General features: G+C 39.7%; 1 non-coding gene across 1 annotated transcript; it reads right to left on the bottom strand.

Annotated features, from left to right (window-relative positions):
• Positions 1 to 6,725: 6,725 nt before the first annotated feature.
• Positions 6,726 to 6,832, bottom strand: LOC148294244 (small nucleolar RNA R71). Its single transcript, XR_015836201.1, has one exon. It is a non-coding gene; the product is annotated as a small nucleolar RNA R71 (small nucleolar RNA).
• Positions 6,833 to 19,617: the final 12,785 nt, after the last annotated feature.

The following is a 19,617-nucleotide window of genomic DNA, read 5'->3' as shown; positions in this document are numbered from 1 at the left end:
ACTCAAAACAAACCAAATGACTCCTCCCACCATATTATTATGTTTCCCAAGTTTTGGGCTCAATCCGAAATCAAGAGGTGTAAGAAATTGGACAATTCAAGTTCAAAGGCAGTTCGTTTCTAATTGGAGTGGTTGGTGTTTTTGGCAGTTCTAGAGATTGGATTTCACTCAAACTAAACCAAATGACTCCTTCCACCATATTTTGATGTTGCCCAAGTTTTGCGCTCATTTCGAAATCAATAGGTGTAAGAAATTGGAAAATTCAAGTTCAAAGGCAGTTCGTTCCAAATTGGTGTTGTTGGTGTTTTGGGTAGTTGTAGAGATCGGATTTCACGCAAACTTAGCCAAATGACTCCTCCCACCATATTATGTTGTTACCCAAGTTTTGGACTCGATCCAAAATCAATAGGTGTAAGAAATTGGACAATTTATGTACAAAGGCAGTTCGTTCCTAATTGGAATGGTTGGTGTATTCCATAGTTCTAGATATCGGATTTCACTCAAAACTAACCAAATGACTCCTCCCACCATATTATGAGGTGGGCCACGTTTTGGGCTCAATCCGAAATCAATAGGTGGAAGAAATTGGACAATTCAAGTTCGAAGGCAGTTCGTTCCTAATTGGAGTGGTTGGTGTTTTGTGTAGTTGTAGAGATCGGATTTCCCTCAAACTTAACCAAATGACTCCTCCCACCATATTATGATGTTGCCCAAGTTTTGGGCTCGATCCGAAATCAATAGGTGTAAGAAATTGGACAATTTATGTTCAAAGGCAGTTCGTTCCTAATCGGAATGGTTGGTGTATTCCATAGTTCTAGAGATCGGATTTCACTCAAAACTAACTAATTGACTCCTCCCACCATATTATCACGTTGCCCAAGTTTTGGGCTCGATCCGAAATCAATAGTTGTAAGAAATTGGACAATTCAAGTTCAATGGCAGTTTGTTCCTAATTGGAGTGGTTGGTGTTTTGGGTAGTTCTCGAGATCGGATTTCACTCAAAACTAACCAAATGACTCCTCCCACCATATTATTATGTTTCGCAAGTTTTGGGCTTAATCCGAAATCAATAAGTGTAAGAAATTGGACAATTCAAGTTCAGTGGCAGTTTGTTCCTAATTGGAGTGGTTGGTGTATTGGGTAGTTCAAGAGATCGCATTTCACTCAAACATAACCAAATGACTCCTCCCACCGTATTATGATGTTGCCCAAGTTTTGGGGTCGATCCGAAATCAATAGGTGTAGGAAATTGGACAATTCAAATTCAAAGGCAGTTCGTTCGTAATTGGAGTGGTTGGTGTTCTGGGCAGTCCTAGAGATCGGATTTCACTCAAACTAAACCAAATGACTCCTCCCACCATATTAAGATGTTGCCCAAGTTTTGGGCTCGATCCGAAATCAATGGGTGTAAGAAATTGGACAATTTATGTTCAAAGGCAGTTCTTTCCTAATTTGGGTGGTTGGTGTATTGGGTAGTTCTAGAGATCGGATTTCACTGAAACTTAACAAAATCACTCCTCCCACCGTATTATGATGTTGCCCAAGTTTTGGGCTCGATCCGAAATTAATAGCTGTAAGAAATTGGACAATTCATGTTCAAAGGCAGTTCTTTCCTAATTTGGTTGGTTGGTGTGTTCGGTAGTTCTAGAGATCGGATTTCACTCAAACATAACCAAATGACTCCTCCCACCGTATTATGATGTTGCCCATGTTTTGGGCTCGATCCGAAATCAAAGGTGTAAGAAATTGGACAATTCAAGTTCAATGGCAGTTTGTTCCTAGTTGGAGTGGTTGGTGTTTTGGGTAGTTCTCGAGATCGGATTTCACTCAAAACTAACCAAATGACTCCTCCCACCATATTATTATGTTGCCCAAGTTTTGGGTTTAATCCGAAATCAATAAGTGTAAGAAATTGGACAATTCAAGTTCAAAGGTAGTTCGTTCCGAATTGGAGTGGTTGGTGTCTTGGGTAGTTCTGGAGATTGGATTTCACTCAAACTTAACCAAATGACTCCTCCCACCATATTATGATGTTACCCAAGTTTTGGACTCGATCCGAAATCAATAGGTGTAAGAAATTGGACAATTTATGTACAATGGCAGTTCGTTCCTAATCGTCGTGGTTGGTGTATTCCATAGTTCTAGAGATCGGATTTCACTCCAAACTAACCAAATGACTCCTCCCACCATATTATGAGGTTGGCCAAGTTTTGGGCTCGATCCGAAATCAATAGGTGGAAGAAATTGGACAATTCAATTTCAAAGGCAGTTCGTTCCTAATTGGAGTGGTTGGTGTTTTGGGTAGTTCTAGAGATCGGATTTCACTCAAACATAACCAAATGACTACTCCCACCATATTATGATGTTGCCCAAGTTTTGGGCTCGATCCGAAATCAATAGGTGTATGAAATCGGACAATTCAAGTTCAAAGGCAGTTCTATTCTAATTGGGGTGGTTGGTGTATTGGGTAGTTCTGGAGATCGGATTTCACTCAAACTTAACCAAATGACTCCTCACACCATATTATGATGTTGGCCAAGTTTTGCGCTTGATCCGAAATCAATAGGTGTAGGAAATTGGACAATTCAAATTCAAAGGCAGTTCATCCGTAATGGGAGTGGTTGGTGTTTTGGGCAGTCCTAGAGATCGGATTTCACTCAAACTAAACCAAATGACTCCTCCCACCATATTATGATGTTGCCCAAGTTTTGGGCTCGATCCGAAATCAATAGGTGCAAGAAATTGGACAATTCAAGTTCAAAGGCAGTTCGTTCCTAATTAGGGTGGTTGGTGTATTAGGTAGTTCTAGGGATCAGATTTCACTCAAAATTAACCAAATGACTCCTCCCACCATATTATGTTGTTGCCCAAGTTTTGGGCTCGATACGAAATCAATAGGTGTAAGAAATTGGACAATTTATGTTCAAAGGCAGTTCGTTCCTAATAGGAGTGGTTGGGGTATTCCATAGTTCAAGAGATCGGATTTCACTCAAAACAAACCAAATGACTCCTCCCACCATATTATGATGTTGCCCAAGTTTTGGGCTCGATCTGAGATGAATAGGTGTAAGAAATTGCACAATTCAAGTTCAAAGGCAGTTCGTTCCTAATTGGTGTGGTTGGTGTTTTGGGTGGTTCTAGGGATCGGATTTCACTCAAACTTAACCAAATGACTCCTCCTACCATATTATGATGTTGCCCAAGTTTTGGGCTCGATCCGAAATCAATAGATGTAAGAAATTGGACAATTCAAGTTCAAAGGCAGTTCGTTCCTAATTGGAGCGGTTGCTGTTTTGGGTAGTTCTAGAGATCGGATTTCACTCAAACTTAACCAAATGGCTCCTCCCACCATATTATGATGTTGCCCAAGTTTTGGGCTCGATCCGAAATCAATACGTGTAAGAAATTGGACAATTTATGTTCAATGGCAGTTTATTCCTAATCGGAGTGGTTAGTGTATTCCATAGTTCTAGAGATCGGATTTCACTCAAAACTAACCAAATGACTCCTCCCACCATATTATGATGGTGCCCAAGTTTTGGGCTCGATCCGAAATCATTAGGTGTAAGAAATTGGACAATTCAAGTTCAAAGGCAGTTCGTTCCTAATTGGAGTGGTTTGTGTTTTGGGTAGGTCTAGAGATCGGATTTCACTCAAACTTAACCAAATGACTCCTCCTACCATATTATGTTGTTGCCCCAGTTTTGGGCTCGATCCGAAATCAATAGGTGTAAGAAATTGGACAATTCAAGTTCAAAGGCAGTTCGTTCCTAATTGGAGTGGTTGGTGTTTTGGGTAGTTCTAGAGATTGGATTTAGCTCAAACATAAGCAAATGACTCCTCCTGCCATATTATGATGTTGCCCAAGTTTTGGGCTCGATCCGAAATCAATAGGTGTAAGAAATTGGATAATTCAGGTTCAAAGGAAGTTCGTTCCTAATTGAAGTGGTTGGTGTATTCCATAGTTCTAAAGATCGGATTTGACTAAAACTTAACCGAATGACTGTTAAGCTCATAATTTCATACATATACATGCCCAATTTACTTACTTCTTTTGCTTAGTTTCTTAGATTTCTAAGTTATTTGCCTCCCTTTGTGTGTTTTGTAGGCCAATAGAGCAAGAGAGCATAATTCATGCAATTCAAGCATGTTAAGGCCTAATTTGGATGAATGGAAGAAGAGCTTAAAAGACAAACTCATTTTGGCTACAGCCCCCTGCCAGTCCAGTTCCGTAGGTCATATTGCAAGCTTTGTTTCAGCAACCTACACAGCTCGGATGAGGCCGCATTCTTCATGAAAGTTGTTCCAATGGGTGTGTACTATAACATATCCAAACTTCAGCCCCATTGGATAAATATGGAGTCTGTTACCTAGCAAACACAGAGCCATGCTCAGGATGGATTTTATCAGCGCGCAAAATGAGTTAGCAATTTGTTTTGGCCTTAACTTCCTCCTCCGACCTTGGATTGGCCCAAATGATATATGGCTGGAAATAAGACATTCGGAACTTCAATTTCGAGTGCTTAAAGTCCTAATTTGATTAAGAGAAGCCCAAGTTGTAAGCCCTTGAAGTTGCTGGTTATGCTGACCTCAGCATGTGCTGGTTGGATGCTTGGTCATGGTGAGCTAGGTATGAGCTATCATTTCTGGTTGGAAGCTTGGTCATGGTGACATGAAGATGAGCTAGGGCTGCTGGTGGGATCTATTGGTGAAGTGCATCAACCAATTCAGATTTTATAATGCAAGTGTTGTATGCATTAGTGAAGTGCATCAACCAATTCATCTTTTATAATGCAAGTGTTGTATGCATTAGCCATATTGAATTCAGATTTGTCACTCCCCTCTCCCTATAAATACCACATCCATTCCACATTCAAGACACAACAAATCCTGAGATTCACAACCCCCACAATTCACTCCAACCATCCTCAAACACTCTCAAAATCCCAAACACTCCAACAATCACCAAAACAACTCCAGCAAACCTCTCTTCCATTTCCCTACGAATTTCATCTTCCTTAGCCATCACCACTCACTCAAACTCATCCCAAATCACCTCCATATCCTTCATACATCTTTCTAGAAGTGGGGAAGCTCTTGGAGAAGCATTAGAAGTGGAGAAGCACTTGGAGAAGCCTTGGACACCACAAGAACTTCAGAAAAAGGGTTTTTCTACTCTTATTGTATTCATTATGTTTTCTCATTTATGTTCAAGTCTCTTTTCCATTATGAGTAGCTAAATCCATAACTAGGGCTTCGATGTAACCTAACATGAATATTCTGGGTTTATAAGTTTGGAGTTTCAAGTTTGATTCATGATTCATGTTCTTATTCATTATGCTTATAAGTTAACATGCTTGTTTGAATGATTGATCACCATTAGAACTTGTTTGTTAACTATCTTGGTTTGAATTAAGAGTATACACCATGCTTTAATTCGAATTGAACTATGAATAGGAAGAGTATGTATGGACATTCGACAACAGGGATTAGATACATACTTGGTTGTTTAAAATGTTCTTCTATGCTTAATGGGTTCCTAATGCTTAATTTTAGGTTAGACAACAAATGATCAAATTAGGGAATTAGGAACACAAGGTTAGGACCAAACACCATGGCCTAATCATACTTTAGCTAGAATCAATCTTTGAATCTGAATTAGACTTGTTACTTGAATCTTTATAACCCAGAATTGAATTGTTATGGTGATTCGAATGCCCTAGTCTCAAAATCTGTTTTCCAACTCTTAAAACCACTCTTTGTTACATTTGTTTACTTGTTTTTGTTTGCAATTTCATTTTGCTTCTTTTGTTCAACAATCACAACCACTCTTGTTTTAAATTCTGTTTTAGACATAACCTCCTACTTTCTTGAATTTGGTAATCTAAGTACATAACTAGTTTTAACTTCTCAGTCTTCGTGGGTACGACCTCGTACTTGTCTTGCTATACTACTAATTGCCCCGTACAATTGCGAGTTAACATAATATTAACAACAAAATTTTGGCGCCGTTGCCGGGGACTGAACGAAAGTTCTTCCCTGGTTATGTGCCCAAGGTTACCCTATTCTTTTTAGTGTTTCTAATTAATCTAATTTTCTGTTTCAGGTAGTTTATGTCTAAAAAGCCATTACTTGAACAAGTGAGGTCTTCAATCCAACGTTCTAGATCTTTGAACGCAGGACCATCATTGCAACCCAGTCGAGTGACCTCTGAAATTCAGAATCATCTAGAAAGGGAGTTGTCAACTGCAAAAGAGCAAGCTCTTGCTACATTTACAAGTCTTGCTCTCCACACTGAACTTCCTGGTTCTTCACTTTCAAATTCGGAAGCAAGTTCAGACCAAGAAGAAGAAGAAATGATGGCTGCCATTGAGTTCATGGGAGAACTTGATATCCCAACAATTCCAGCATCTCCTTCAAGCATTTCGCTGCCCACTGTAGCTCGAAACTATGAGCTTAAATCTTCTCATCTTAATATGTTGCCTTCCTTTTATGGTTTACCTAATGAAGATCCATTAACTCATATAAAGGATATTTTTAATGTTGTGAGTTCTTTTCCCTTGACAGGTGTGACAGAAGATCAACTTCGAATGAGAGTGTTTCCATACACTTTAAAGGATAAGGCGAAGTATTGGTTGAATTCTTTGAAGCCTGGTTCACTCACTACATGGGCTGCCATTCAAAAGAAGTTCCTGGAAAAATACTTCTCCACGCAAAAGACTGACATGCTTAGGGACAAGATCTTATTATTTGCACAGCAAGATGATGAATCGTTTTGTGAAGCATGGGAGAGATTCAATGGGCTGCTCAACCAATGTCCTCATCATGGGATTCCATTGAAGCTTCAAATGCGTATGTTTTATAAAGGACTAACCCCTTCTAGTCATAATATAGTCACCAATTTTGCAGGTGGTTCTTTTAAAACTAAAACTCCAGAAGAAACGTACGAACTCTTTGAGGAGATAGCAATGGAGACCCAACATACGGATACAAGAGGTAAACGTGTTATTAGTGGTTCTAATGATGCTTCTAGTGTGCAGATTTCAAAACTGGAACAAAAGCTAGATGCTCTTCTTGCATTAAACTCAAGAAGCCCTCCGAAGGAAGTATGTAGCATTTGTGAATCTCATGACCATGCTACCACAGCTTGTCCACTTGGGGCTGGATATCCAGAATTTGTGCAAGAGCAAGCTAAGTTGGTAAATTCCTACAACCAAGGTCCAAGAAATGATCCATACTCTCAAAGTTATAATCCAGGTTGGAGGAATCATCCAAACTTTTCATGGAGAAATACCCAGAATCAAGCAAATCCCCCTTCATTCCAAAGGCCACAACAATCATCATCATCATTGGAAGATATAGTGAAGCAGATGGCAATCAACCAATCCAATTTTCAGCAAACTACACAAGCTGGCATCTCCAATTAGGCCAAATAGCTGCTGAAATAACTCAAAGACAGCCTGGGAAATGGCCAAGCCAAACTGAGATCAATCCAAAGAACCCAGAAGCCAAGGCCATTCATGTGCTCAGATCAGGTAAGATCATTGATAATAAAGATGATTCTAATCTTTCAAATGATGTTGTGATTGTAGAAAATGAAGAGGAGGAGACCATGGCCACGGAAGGAGAACAACTCAAAACTTCTCAATCTGCTCCTAAGGCCAAATCAGATTCTCAGAAATCCGAGCAATTCCAATTGCATAAAAGGGATGACAAATTTGTGCCACCACATCTTCAAGAAGATAGATACGTGCCACCCGCTCCATATGTTCCACAGATTCCATTTCCAGGCCGTCTTAAGAAAGCAAAGCAAGATGAGGCTTTTAAAGAGATTTATGATATTTTGAGTAAAGTTAATATCAATTTGCCTTTGCTTGATCTTATTGAACAGATTCCTGCATATGTAAAATTCATCAAGGACTTGAAAACTCACAAGCTCAATTTCGCTCCAAATGAAGGAGTAAAGCTCGACCAGAATGTAAGTGCTGTGTTGCAAAGGAAGCTTCCACCAAAACTAGATGATCCTGGCAGCTTTGACATTCCCATTAACATTGGAGGCAAGAAGGTTGGAAGAGCCATGTTGGACTTGGGAGCAAGCATCAATGTTTTGCCATATTCAGTTTATCAAGAGCTTGGCTTAGAAGGGATGAAGAAGACTTCAATGCGACTTGAACTAGCTGATCATTCTATAAAATATCCAAAAGGTATTGTAGAAGATATTCTAGTTCAAGTTAATACACTAATTCTCCCTGCTGATTTTGTAGTGATGGACATGGAAGACAATCCAAATGGAGATCGTGTTGATCCCATTCTCCTAGGCAGGCCATTCATGGCCACTGCAGACACAATCATCAAAGTGAAAGATAGCACCCTCTCCATGACTGTTTTGGGTGAAACTGTTGAATTTAAAATGCTTAATGCTCTATCTCAACCTTCTATCTCTCTTGATTCTTGCTTTTCAATTGATGTTGTGGATCATGAGGTTTCTTCCAAAATTTTGCAGAGAAAGTCTAATGATGCTCTAGAAGCTGTCTTAACACAAGAAGAGGAAGATCTTTGTGAACCGGAGTTCCAAGAAGTGGTGGCTGCCTTAGAAGTGTTTCCGCCATACCCACCATCCTTTAGGCCACCAATCGAGCCTCTTGGACCATCATCCACGAAATTGGAGCCATCCATTGTCATCCCACCAAAGCTAGAACTTAAACCTCTTCCCAATAATCTTAAATATACATATTTGGGTGCTAACGAAACTCTCCCTGTTATAATTGCTGCAGGTCTCTCCTCACATGAAGAAGAGAGCTTAATTAAAGTTCTAAAAGAGCATAAAACAGCCATTGGGTGGACCATAGCAGACATCAAAGGAATTAGTCCAAGCATGTGCATGCACCGGATTTTAATGGAAGAAGACAGCAAACCATCCCGTGATGCCCAAAGGAGGCTAAATCCCAACATGAAAGAGGTGGTTAGAGCTGAAGTTTTAAAGCTACTCGATGTAGGAATCATCTACCCAATTTCAGATTCTAAGTGGGTGAGCCCTGTGCAAGTTGTTCCAAAGAAGTCCGGAATGACCGTTGTGAAGAATGAGAAGAATGAGCTAGTTCCTACACGAACTGTCACTGGTTGGAGAGTTTGCATTGATTACAGGAAGTTGAACACATCCACTAGAAAAGATCATTTCCCCTTGCCTTTTATTGATCAAATGCTTGAACGTTTATCTGGCCATGCTTACTATTGTTTTCTTGATGGTTTTTCAGGTTATAATCAAATTCCCATTGCTCCGGAAGACCAAGAGAAAACCACATTCACATGCCCATTTGGTACGTTTGCTTATAGAAGGATGCCATTCGGTTTGTGCAATGCCCCAGCAACTTTCCAAAGATGCATGATGTCAATCTTTTCAGATATGGTGGAACGATTCATTGAGGTATTTATGGATGATTTTTCAGTTTTTGGTTCCTCTTTTGATAATTGTCTTCACCACTTGTCTCTAGTGCTTAAAAGATGCCAGGAAACAAATCTGATTTTGAATTGGGAGAAGTGTCACTTCATGGTGAGACAAGGCATTGTACTAGGCCATGTGATTTCAAGCAAGGGAATCGAAGTGGATAAAGCCAAGATCGACCTCATCTCAAATCTTCCACCCCCTACCTCTTTTAAAGGAATTAGAAGCTTTCTAGGTCATGCTGGATTCTATAGAAGGTTCATCAAAAATTTCTCAAGCATTACAAGGCCATTGTGAAATCTCCTTGCTAAGGATGCTGTTTTTGAGTTTAATGAAGCTTGCATGGAAGCTTTTACTACCTTGAAGAGGGAGCTAACTTCAGCCCCTATTATCATAGCTCCGGATTGGTCTTTACCATTTGAAATAATGTGTGATGCCTCTGACTTTGCTATTGGTGCAGTTTTAGGTCAAAAGAAGAACAAGCTGCCCCATGTGATTCATTATGCTAGCCGGACCTTGAATGATGCTCAAATCAACTACTCCACAACAGAGAAGGAGTTGCTTGCTGTGGTTTTTGCTTTAGAAAAATTTCGTTCTTACCTTGTTGGTTCTAAAGTAATTGTTTATTCTGACCATGCAGCTCTTAGATACTTGCTCACTAAGAAGGATGCCAAACCACGCTTGATTAGATGGATTCTCTTGCTGCAAGAATTCGATTTGGAGATTTGAGATAAGAAGGGATGTGAGAATGTGGTAGCTGATCATTTGAGCAGAATTGTGGTTGAAGAAAAAGGAGCAGCTATGCTACCCTTGAATGAGACTTTCCCTGATGAACAACTATATGCTGCCCAAGTCAAAGAGCCATGGTATGCTGATTTTGTTAATTATCTTGCTTGTGGTGTTCTTAGAAATGATCTAACTTCTCAGGATAAGAAGAAGTTCTTTTCCATGGTGAAACATTATGTCTGGGATGAACCTTTCTTATTCAAGCATTGCCCGGATCAACTCATCAGAAGATGTGTTCCAGAAGAAGAGCAAGAAAGCATACTTAGGCATAGCCACGAATTGGCTTGTGGAGGTCACTTTGGAGCTAAGAAAACAGCACTTAAAATTCTGCAATCTGGTTTCTTTTGGCCCACTCTATTCAAAGATGCGTTTAATTTTTGTGTTAAGTGTGATAGGTGCCAAAGGATGGGGAACATAAGTCACAGGAATGAAATGCCATTGAATAACATACTTGTTGTGGAGCTCTTCGATGTGTGGGGTATTGATTTCATGGGACCATTCCCATCTTCCTTTGGTTATACTTACATACTTGTTGCTGTTGATTATGTGTCTAAATGGGTGGAAGCCATAGCCACCAAAACCAATGATTATAAGGTGGTGTTGAAGTTCTTGAAGGATAATATTTTCACAAGGTTTGGTACTCCAAGGGCTGTCATTAGTGATGGAGGCAGCCACTTCTGTAACAAGCCATTCGAAGCACTCATGAAAAAGTACAACATCACCCATCGAGTCTCTACACCATATCATCCGCAAACTTCTGGTCAAGTGGAAATAAGCAATAGAGAAATTAAGCACATCCTGGAGAAGGTGGTGAACAATACAAGGAAAGATTGGGCAGCCAAGCTCAATGATGCATTATGGGCTTATAGGACAGCATATAAGACTCCCATTGGAATGAGCCCTTATCGTCTTGTGTTTGGGAAAGCTTGTCACCTACCAATGGAGCTTGAACACAATGCCTTTTGGGCCATCAAGAAGTTGAATTTTGATCTAGACAAGGCAGGCCATGCAAGAAAGTTTCAGCTGAATGAATTGGAAGAAATTAGACATGAGTCTTATGAGAATGCAAAGCTTTACAAAGAACGAACCAAGAGTTACCATGACAGAAACATTCAACGGAAAGAGTTCTCCAAAGGTATGTCAGTTCTTTTGTTTAACTCACGTTTGCGTCTCTTTCCAGGAAAATTGAAGTCTAGATGGCAAGGCCCATTCACCGTGGTCAATGTTTCTCCCTATGGAGCTGTGGAGATTCAAAACCCTAAAGATGGCTCGACTTTCAAAGTAAATGGACAACGTTTAAAGCCATTCTATGAGGGAGTTTCAGCTGGCATCCAAACTGGCCATGTGGTAGATCAACTTCCCTTCGTACCATCAACTTAGCTGATTGCACAATGTCTTGCCAAGACAGTAACTAAGGCGCTTCTTGGGAGGCAACCCATGTGTTCAAGAAGAAGGTGCTTGGTAGCAATCGACCTAATCGCATCAAGGGGGAGCATTTCAATCCTTTCTCTTTACTTGTTATTATTTTAAATTTCTGTTTCTTTTTTTATAAAAATTTAAAAAAAATAAAAAAATAAAAAAATTTAAAAAGATTTTTCATATGAGCTAACTTATGGTAACTCCAGTGAGCACTTCCGTCAATACAGTGTCTAGGAGTTCTTTAGGCGACACCTTCGGTGTCTAAGAAGTTTGGGTTTTAAGCGGGACCATTGTGACCCCTCCAACCTTCCCGGATCCCCTGGCTGTGTTTTCTGAGGCCCTTAACTGGTCATCTGTGAGTTGCTTATATATTCATTTTTTTTTTTTCTTTCTAAACCTTCTTCTTAACTTTTCCCCTTATCATTTACATGTTCTCAATCATCTTTACTTTGCTTTAACATTGAGGACAATGTTCAATTTAGGTTTGGGGGGAAGGTTTTCAATTTCAATTTTCTTATCCATTTGTGTTTTCAATTTTCGTTCTCTTATCACTAATTTTTTTTTTTTTAATAATGTCATACAATCAATGCTATGGAGCTGCTATTTGAGGTTTTCATATCAGAATTTTGCACTTCACAAAGCTTTTGCTCTTAGAATTCTGGTGGCTAAAGTACCATGCTCAAATTCTTGAAGGAAAATAGTGGAGACTACCCTAGTGAGCTATATCGAGCCTAATTGCTTTCTTGAGAGGGTTTAAAGTGTTCTATTTCTCATCCATATTTATTTTCTTCAATTCACTCTAATTGATCTCATCATTTCATTTTGATTGAATACTAAGGATGATTCTCTTTTGCAGATATCATGTGCTTGCTCTCATTCATGAATGAACTCATTGAAGTGATGCTAGGCTATGTGTGTATAACCATTCTATATGCTTTCTTTTCACCCTACCCATATGTGTGTTCCATTAGCCCTCTTGAAGCCAAACACTTAAAGCCTTTTTCTTCTATCACCCTCATCATTTCCCTACCTTTGTATCTCAATCTGAGATACTTGACCTATTGTAGCCATACCCTATAGCTTAGAAATATACCAAGGTGTGCCAAGATAAAGTTTGAAGCAAGAAAGTTGCTGCCATGTGCCTAAATGAAAGATGATGTGAATCTGTGCAATGAAGTTAAAGAAGATGCAGATCAAATCAGCAAATAAGAAAGATAAAGAGAAAGTGTGTCGATATGATCTAAGTGTGAAAAATAAAGTCCATGCCAGGTGAAACCATGAAGTTTGCAGCCATGCCATTCTAAATCAATGATACCTTGCAGATTAATGAAGAATGCAACCTTGGTATGTTCTTAAGTTACTTGTTTTTCCTTCTAATTCTTCCATTTCCCCTAAACCTTAGCCTTTCATTACAACCTTGTGAAAGACCTAGCTGATCTTTGAGGATGTATTCATGGGTGCTGGTATGTATATGTGTATCTATTTTCTTAGTATTTGATTCCTTTCATGAGATCTAACCAAATTTGTGCTTCTATTTCATACACTCACTTATGCTTTCTTGAGAGGATTAAACCTTAGGTTCTGAGTGATTGAGTGTTATCTGTGAGAATTAGAGTCGAAGCATGTTCTCTATTCAAGGTTTGAGTGTGCTTGCTTTGAAACTGTGTGCCTTTGAGCTATAGCTTCCACTTGTACACACTCATTGATCACCTATCTTGGCAACTCTATGGTGTTGGAGGTATGACTAAAGTTTTCTTTCATTTTCATTAGTTGATTTCAAAGTTTATTTTTCTAACCACTTTGTTTTGTAGACTCAGTAAAGCGTTTGTGGGTATCGTATCTGTTAAACCCTCAGGAGACACAACTCCTCCTACTAGGGATGCCTAGAGGTTTAAAGGCTTGTTGCATACGCTCAATGCAATCGAGTTACCTACGAAAGTGGTCTAGTTAACTTCTTTTTTTTTTTTTTTTTACCTTTGTTTTTCTTTTGTTTTGCTCGAGGACTAGCAAAATCTAGGTTTGGGGGTGTGTTAAGCTCATAATTTCATACATATACATGCCCAATTTACTTACTTCTTTTGCTTAGTTTCTTAGATTTCTAAGTTATTTGCCTCCCTTTGTGTGTTTTGTAGGCCAATAGAGCAAGAGAGCATAATTCATGCAATTCAAGCATGTTAAGGCCTAATTTGGATGAATGGAAGAAGAGCTTAAAAGACAAACTCATTTTGGCTACAGCCCCCTGCCAGTCCAGTTCCGTAGGTCATATTGCAAGCTTTGTTTCAGCAACCTACACAGCTCGGATGAGGCCGCATTCTTCATGAAAGTTGTTCCAATGGGTGTGTACTATAACATATCCAAAATTCAGCCCCATTGGATAAATATGGATTGGCCCAAATGATATATGGCTGGAAAGAAGACATTCTGAACTTCAATTTCGAGTGCTTAAAGTCCTAATTTGATTAAGAGAAGCCCAAGTTGTAAGCCCTTGAAGTTGCTGGTTATGCTGACCTCAGCATGTGCTGGTTGGATGCTTGGTCATGGTGAGCTAGGTATGAGCTATCATTTCTGGTTGGAAGCTTGGTCATGGTGACATGAAGATGAGCTAGGGCTGCTGGTGGGATCTATTGGTGAAGTGCATCAACCAATTCAGATTTTAAATTCTGTTTTTGTTTGCAATTTCATTTTGCTTCTTTTGTTCAACAATCACAACCACTCTTGTTTTAAATTCTGTTTTAGACATAACCTCCTAATTTCTTCAATTTGGTAATCTAAGTACATAACTAGTTTTAACTTCTCAGTCTTCGTGGGTACGACCTCGTACTTGTCTTGCTATACTACTAATTGCCCCGTACAATTGCGAGTTAACATAATATTAACAACAATGACTCCTCCCACCATATTATGTTGTTGCCCAAGTTTTGGGGTTGATCCAAAATCAATAGGTGAAAGAAATTGGAGAATTCACGTTCAATGGCAGTTCGTTCCTAATTGGGGTGGTTGTTATATTGGGTAGTTGTAGAGATCGGATTGCACTCAAAATTAACCAAATGACTCCTCCCACCATATTATGATGTTGCCCAAGTTTTGGGCTCGATCCGAAATCAATAGGTGTAAGAAATTGGACAATTCAAGTTCAAAGGCAGTTCGTTCCTAATTGGAGTGGTTGGTGTATTCCATAGCTCTAAAGATCGGATTTGACTCAAATTTAACCGAATGACTCCTCCCACCATACTATGTTGTTGCCCAAGTTTTGGGGTTGATACGAAATCAATAGGTGAAAGAAATTGGAAAATTCACGTTCAATGGCAGTTCGTTCCTAATTGGGGTGGTTGTTATATTGGGTAGTTGTAGAGATCGGATTGCACTCAAAATTAACCAAATGACTCCTCCCACCATATTATGATGTTGCCCAAGTTTTGGGCTCGATCCGAAATCAATAGGTGTAAGAAATTGGACAATTCAAGTTCAAAGGCAGTTCGTTCCTAATTGGAGTGGTTGGTGTATTCCATAGCTCTAAAGATCGGATTTGACTCAAATTTAACCGAATGACTCCTCCCACCATATTATGTTGTTGCCCAAGTTTTGGGGTTGATACGAAATCAATAGGTGAAAGAAATTGGAAAATTCACGTTCAATGGCAGTTCGTTCCTAATTGGGGTGGTTGTTATATTGGGTAGTTGTAGAGATCGGATTGCACTCAAACTTAACCAAATGACTCCTCCCACCATATTTCGATGTTGCCCAAGTTTTGGGCTCGATCCGAAATCAATAGGTGTAAGACATTGGACAATTTATATTCAAGGGCAGTTCGTTCCTAATCGTAGTGGTTGGTGTATTCCATAGTTCTAGAGATCGGATTTCACTCAAAACTAACCAAATGACTCTCTCCCACCATATTATGATGTTGCCCAAGTTTTGGGCTCGATCCGAAATCCATAGGTGTCAGAAATTGGAGAATTCATCTTCAAAGGCAGGTCGTTCCTAATTGGAGTGGTTGGTGTTTTGGGTAGTTCTAGAGATCAGATTTCACTCAAACTTAACCAAATGACTCCTCCTACCATATTATGTTGTTGCCCCAGTTTTGGGCTCGATCCGAAATCAATAGGTGTAAGAAATTGGACAATTCAAGTTCAAAGGCAGTTCATTCCTAATTGGAGTGGTTGGTGTTTTGGGTAGTTCTAGAGATATGATTTCACTCAAACTTAACCAGGTGACTCCTCCCACCATATTATGATGTTGCCCAAGTTTTGGGCTCGATCCGAAATCGATTGGTGTAAGAAATTGGACAATTCAGGTTCAAAGGCAGTTCGTGACTAATTGGAGTGGTTGGTGTTTTGGGTAGTTCTAGAGATCGGATTTCACTCAATATTAACCAAATGACTCCCCCCACCATATTATGATGTTGCCCAAGTTTTGGGCTCCATCCAAAATCAATAGGTGTAAGAAATTGGACATTTTATGTTCAAAGGAAGTTCGTTCCTAACTGGAGTGGTTGGTGTTTTGGATAGTTCTAGAGATCGGAAATCACTCAAACTTATCCAAATGACTCCTCCCACCATATTATGATGTTGCCCATGTTTTGGGCTCGATCCGAAATCAATAGGTGTAAGAAATTGGAGAATTCAAGTTCAAAGGCAGTTCGTTCCTAATCGGAGTGGTTGGTGTATTCCATAGTTCTAGAGATCAGATTTCACTCAAAACTAACCAAATGACTCCTCCGACCATATTATGAGGTTGCCCAAGAAATTGGACAATTTATGTTCAAAGGCAGTTCGTTCCTAATTGGATTGGTTGGTGTTTTGGGTGGTTCTAGAGATTGGATTTCACTAAAACTTAACCAAATGACTCCTCCCACCATATTATGATGTTGCCTATGTTTTGGGCTCGATCCGAAATCAATAGGTGTAAGAAATTGGACAATTCTAGTTCAAAGGCAGGTCGTTCCTAATTGGAGTGGTTGGTGTTTTGGGTGGTTCTAGAGATCGGATTTCACTCAAACTTAACCAAATGACTTCCCCCACCATATTATGATGTTGCCCAAGTTTTGGGCTCTATCCGAAATCAATAGGTGTAAGAAATTGGACAATTTATGTTCAATGGCAGTTCGTTCCTAATCGTAATCGTTGGTGTATGCCATAGTTCTAGAGATCGGATTTCACTCAAAACTAACCAAATGAGTCCTCCCACCATATTATGATGTTGCCCAAGTTTTAGGCTCGATCTGAAATCAATAGGTGCAAGAAATTGGACAATTCAAGTTCAAAGGCAGTTCGTTCCTAATTGGAGTGGCGGGTGTTTTGGTTAGTTCTAGAGACTGGATTTCACTCAAACTTAAGCAAATGACTCCTCCCACCATATTATGAGGTTGCCCAAGTTTTGGGCTCGATCCGAAATCAATGGGTGTAAGAAATTGGACAATTCAAGTTCAAAGGCAGTTCGTTCCTAATTGGGGTGGTTTGTGTATTGGGTAGTTCTAGATATCGGATTTCACTTAAACTTAACCAAATGACTCCTCCCACCATATGATGATATTGCCCAAGTTTTGGGCTCGATCCGAAATCAATAGGTGTAAGAAATTGGACAATTTAAGTTCAAAGGCAGTTCGTTCCTAATTGGGGTGGTTGGTGTTTTGGTTTGTTCTAGAGATCGAATTTCACTCAAACTTAACCAAATGACTCCTCCCACCATACTATGATGTTGCCCAAGTTTTGGGCTCGATCCGAAATCAGTAGGTGTAAGAAATTGGACAATTTATGTTCAAAGGTAGTTCGTTCCTAATCGGAGTGGTTGGTGTATTCCATAGTTCTGGAGATCGGATTTCACTCAAAACTAACCTCATGACTCCTCCCACCATATGATGATGTTGCCCAAGTTTTGGGCTCGATCCGAAATCAATAGGTGTAAGAAATTGGACAATTCACGTTCAAAGGCTGTTCGTTCCAAATTGGGGTGGTTGGATTTTTGGTTTGTTCTAGATATCGAATTTCACTCAAACTTAACCAAATGACTCCTCCCCCCATATTATGTTGTTGCCCCAGTTTCGAGCTCAATCCGAAATCAATAGGTGTAAGAAATTGGACAATACAAGTTCAAAGGCAGTTCGTTCCTAATGGGAGTGGTTGGTGTCTTGGGTAGTTCTAGAGATCGGATTTCACTCAAACTTAACCAAATGACTCCCCCCACCATATTATGATGTTGGCCAAGTTTTGGGCTCGATCCAAAATCAATAGGTGTATGAAATTGGACAATTCAAGTTCAACGGCAGGTCGTTCCTAATTGGAGTGGTTGGTGTTTTGGGTAGTTCTAGAGATCGGATTTCACTCAAACTTAACCAAATGACTCCCCCCACGATATTATGATGTTGCCCAAGTTTTGGGCTCAATCCGAAATAAATAGATGTAAGATATTGGACAATTCAAGTTCAAACGCGGTTCTTTCCTAATTGGAGTGGTTGGCGTGTTGGGTAGTTCTAGAGATCGGATTTCACTCAAACTTAACCAAATGACTCCTCCCACCATATTATGATGTTGGCCATGTTTTGGGCTCGATCCGAAATCAATAGGTGTAGGAAATTGGACAATTCAAGTTCAAAGGCAGTTCGTTCCTAATTGGAGTGGTTGGTGTTTCGGGTAGTTCTAGAGATTGGATTTCACTCAAACTTAACCAAATGACTCCTCCCACCATATTATGATGTTGCCCAAGTTTTGGGATCGATCCGAAGTCAATAGGTTTAAGAAATTGGACAATTCAAGTTCAAAGGCATTTCGTTCCTAATTGGTGTGGTTGGTGTTTTGGGTAGTTCTAGAGATTGGATTTCACTCAAACTCAAGCAAATGACTCCTCCCACCTTATTATGATGTTGCCCAAGTTTTGGGCTCGATCCGAAATCCATAGGTGTAAGAAATTGGACAATACAAGTTCGAAGGTAGTTCGTTCCTAATGGGAGTGGTTGGTGTTTTGGGTAGTTCTAGAGATCGGATTTCACTCAAGCTTAACCAAATGACTCCCGGCCCCATATTATGATGTTGGGCAAGTTTGGGATCGATCCGAAATCAATATGTGTTAGAAATTGGACAATTCAAGTTCAAACGCGGTTCTTTCCTAATTGGAGTGGTTGGTGTGTTGGGTAGTTCTAGAGATCGGATTTCACTCAAACTTAACCGAATGACTCCTCCCACCATATTATGATGTTGCCCAAGTTTTGGGCTCGATCCGAAATCAGTAGGTGTAAGAAATTGGACAACTCAAGTTCAAAGTCAGATCGTTCCTAATTGGAGTGGTTGGTGTTTTGGGTAGTTCTAGAGATCGGATTTCCCTCAAACTTAACCAAATGACTCCTCCCACCATATTATGATGTTGCCCGAGTTTTGGGCTCAATCCGAAATCAATAGGTGTAAGAAATTGGAAATTTCAAGTTCAAATCCTGTGCGTTCCAAATGGGAGTTGTTAGTGTATTCCATAGTTCTAGAGATCGGATTTCACTCAAAACTAACCAAATGACTCCTCCCACCATATTAAGATGTTGCCCAAGTTTTGGGCTCGATCCGTAATCAATAGGTTTAAGAAATTGGACAATTCAAGTTCAAAGGCAGTTCGTTCCTAATTGGTGTGGTTGGTGTTTTGGGCAGTTCTAGTGATCGGATTTCAATCAAACTTAACCAAATGACTCCTCCCACCATATTATGATATTGCCCAAGTTTTGGGCTAGATCCGCAATGATTAGATGTAAGAAATTGGACAATTCAAATTCAGAGGCAGTTCGTTCCTAATCAGAGTGGTTGGTGTATTCCACAGTTCTTGGGATCGGATTTCACTCAAAACTAACCAAATGACTCCTCCCATCATATTGTGATGTTGCCCAAGTTTTGGGCTCGATACGAAATCAGTAGGTGTAAGAAATTGGACAATTCAAGTTCAAAGGCAATTCGTCCCTAATTGGAGTGGTTGGTGTTTTGGGTAGTTTTAGAGAT

This window comes from Prunus avium, chromosome 5, assembly GCF_965620075.1.
Source record: "Prunus avium chromosome 5, drPruAviu1.hap1.1, whole genome shotgun sequence".
In the NCBI taxonomy this organism is placed as follows: domain Eukaryota; kingdom Viridiplantae; phylum Streptophyta; class Magnoliopsida; order Rosales; family Rosaceae; genus Prunus; species Prunus avium.
Note: the sequence above shows the minus strand (reverse complement) of the source record. Positions and strands in the feature narration are given on the sequence as shown.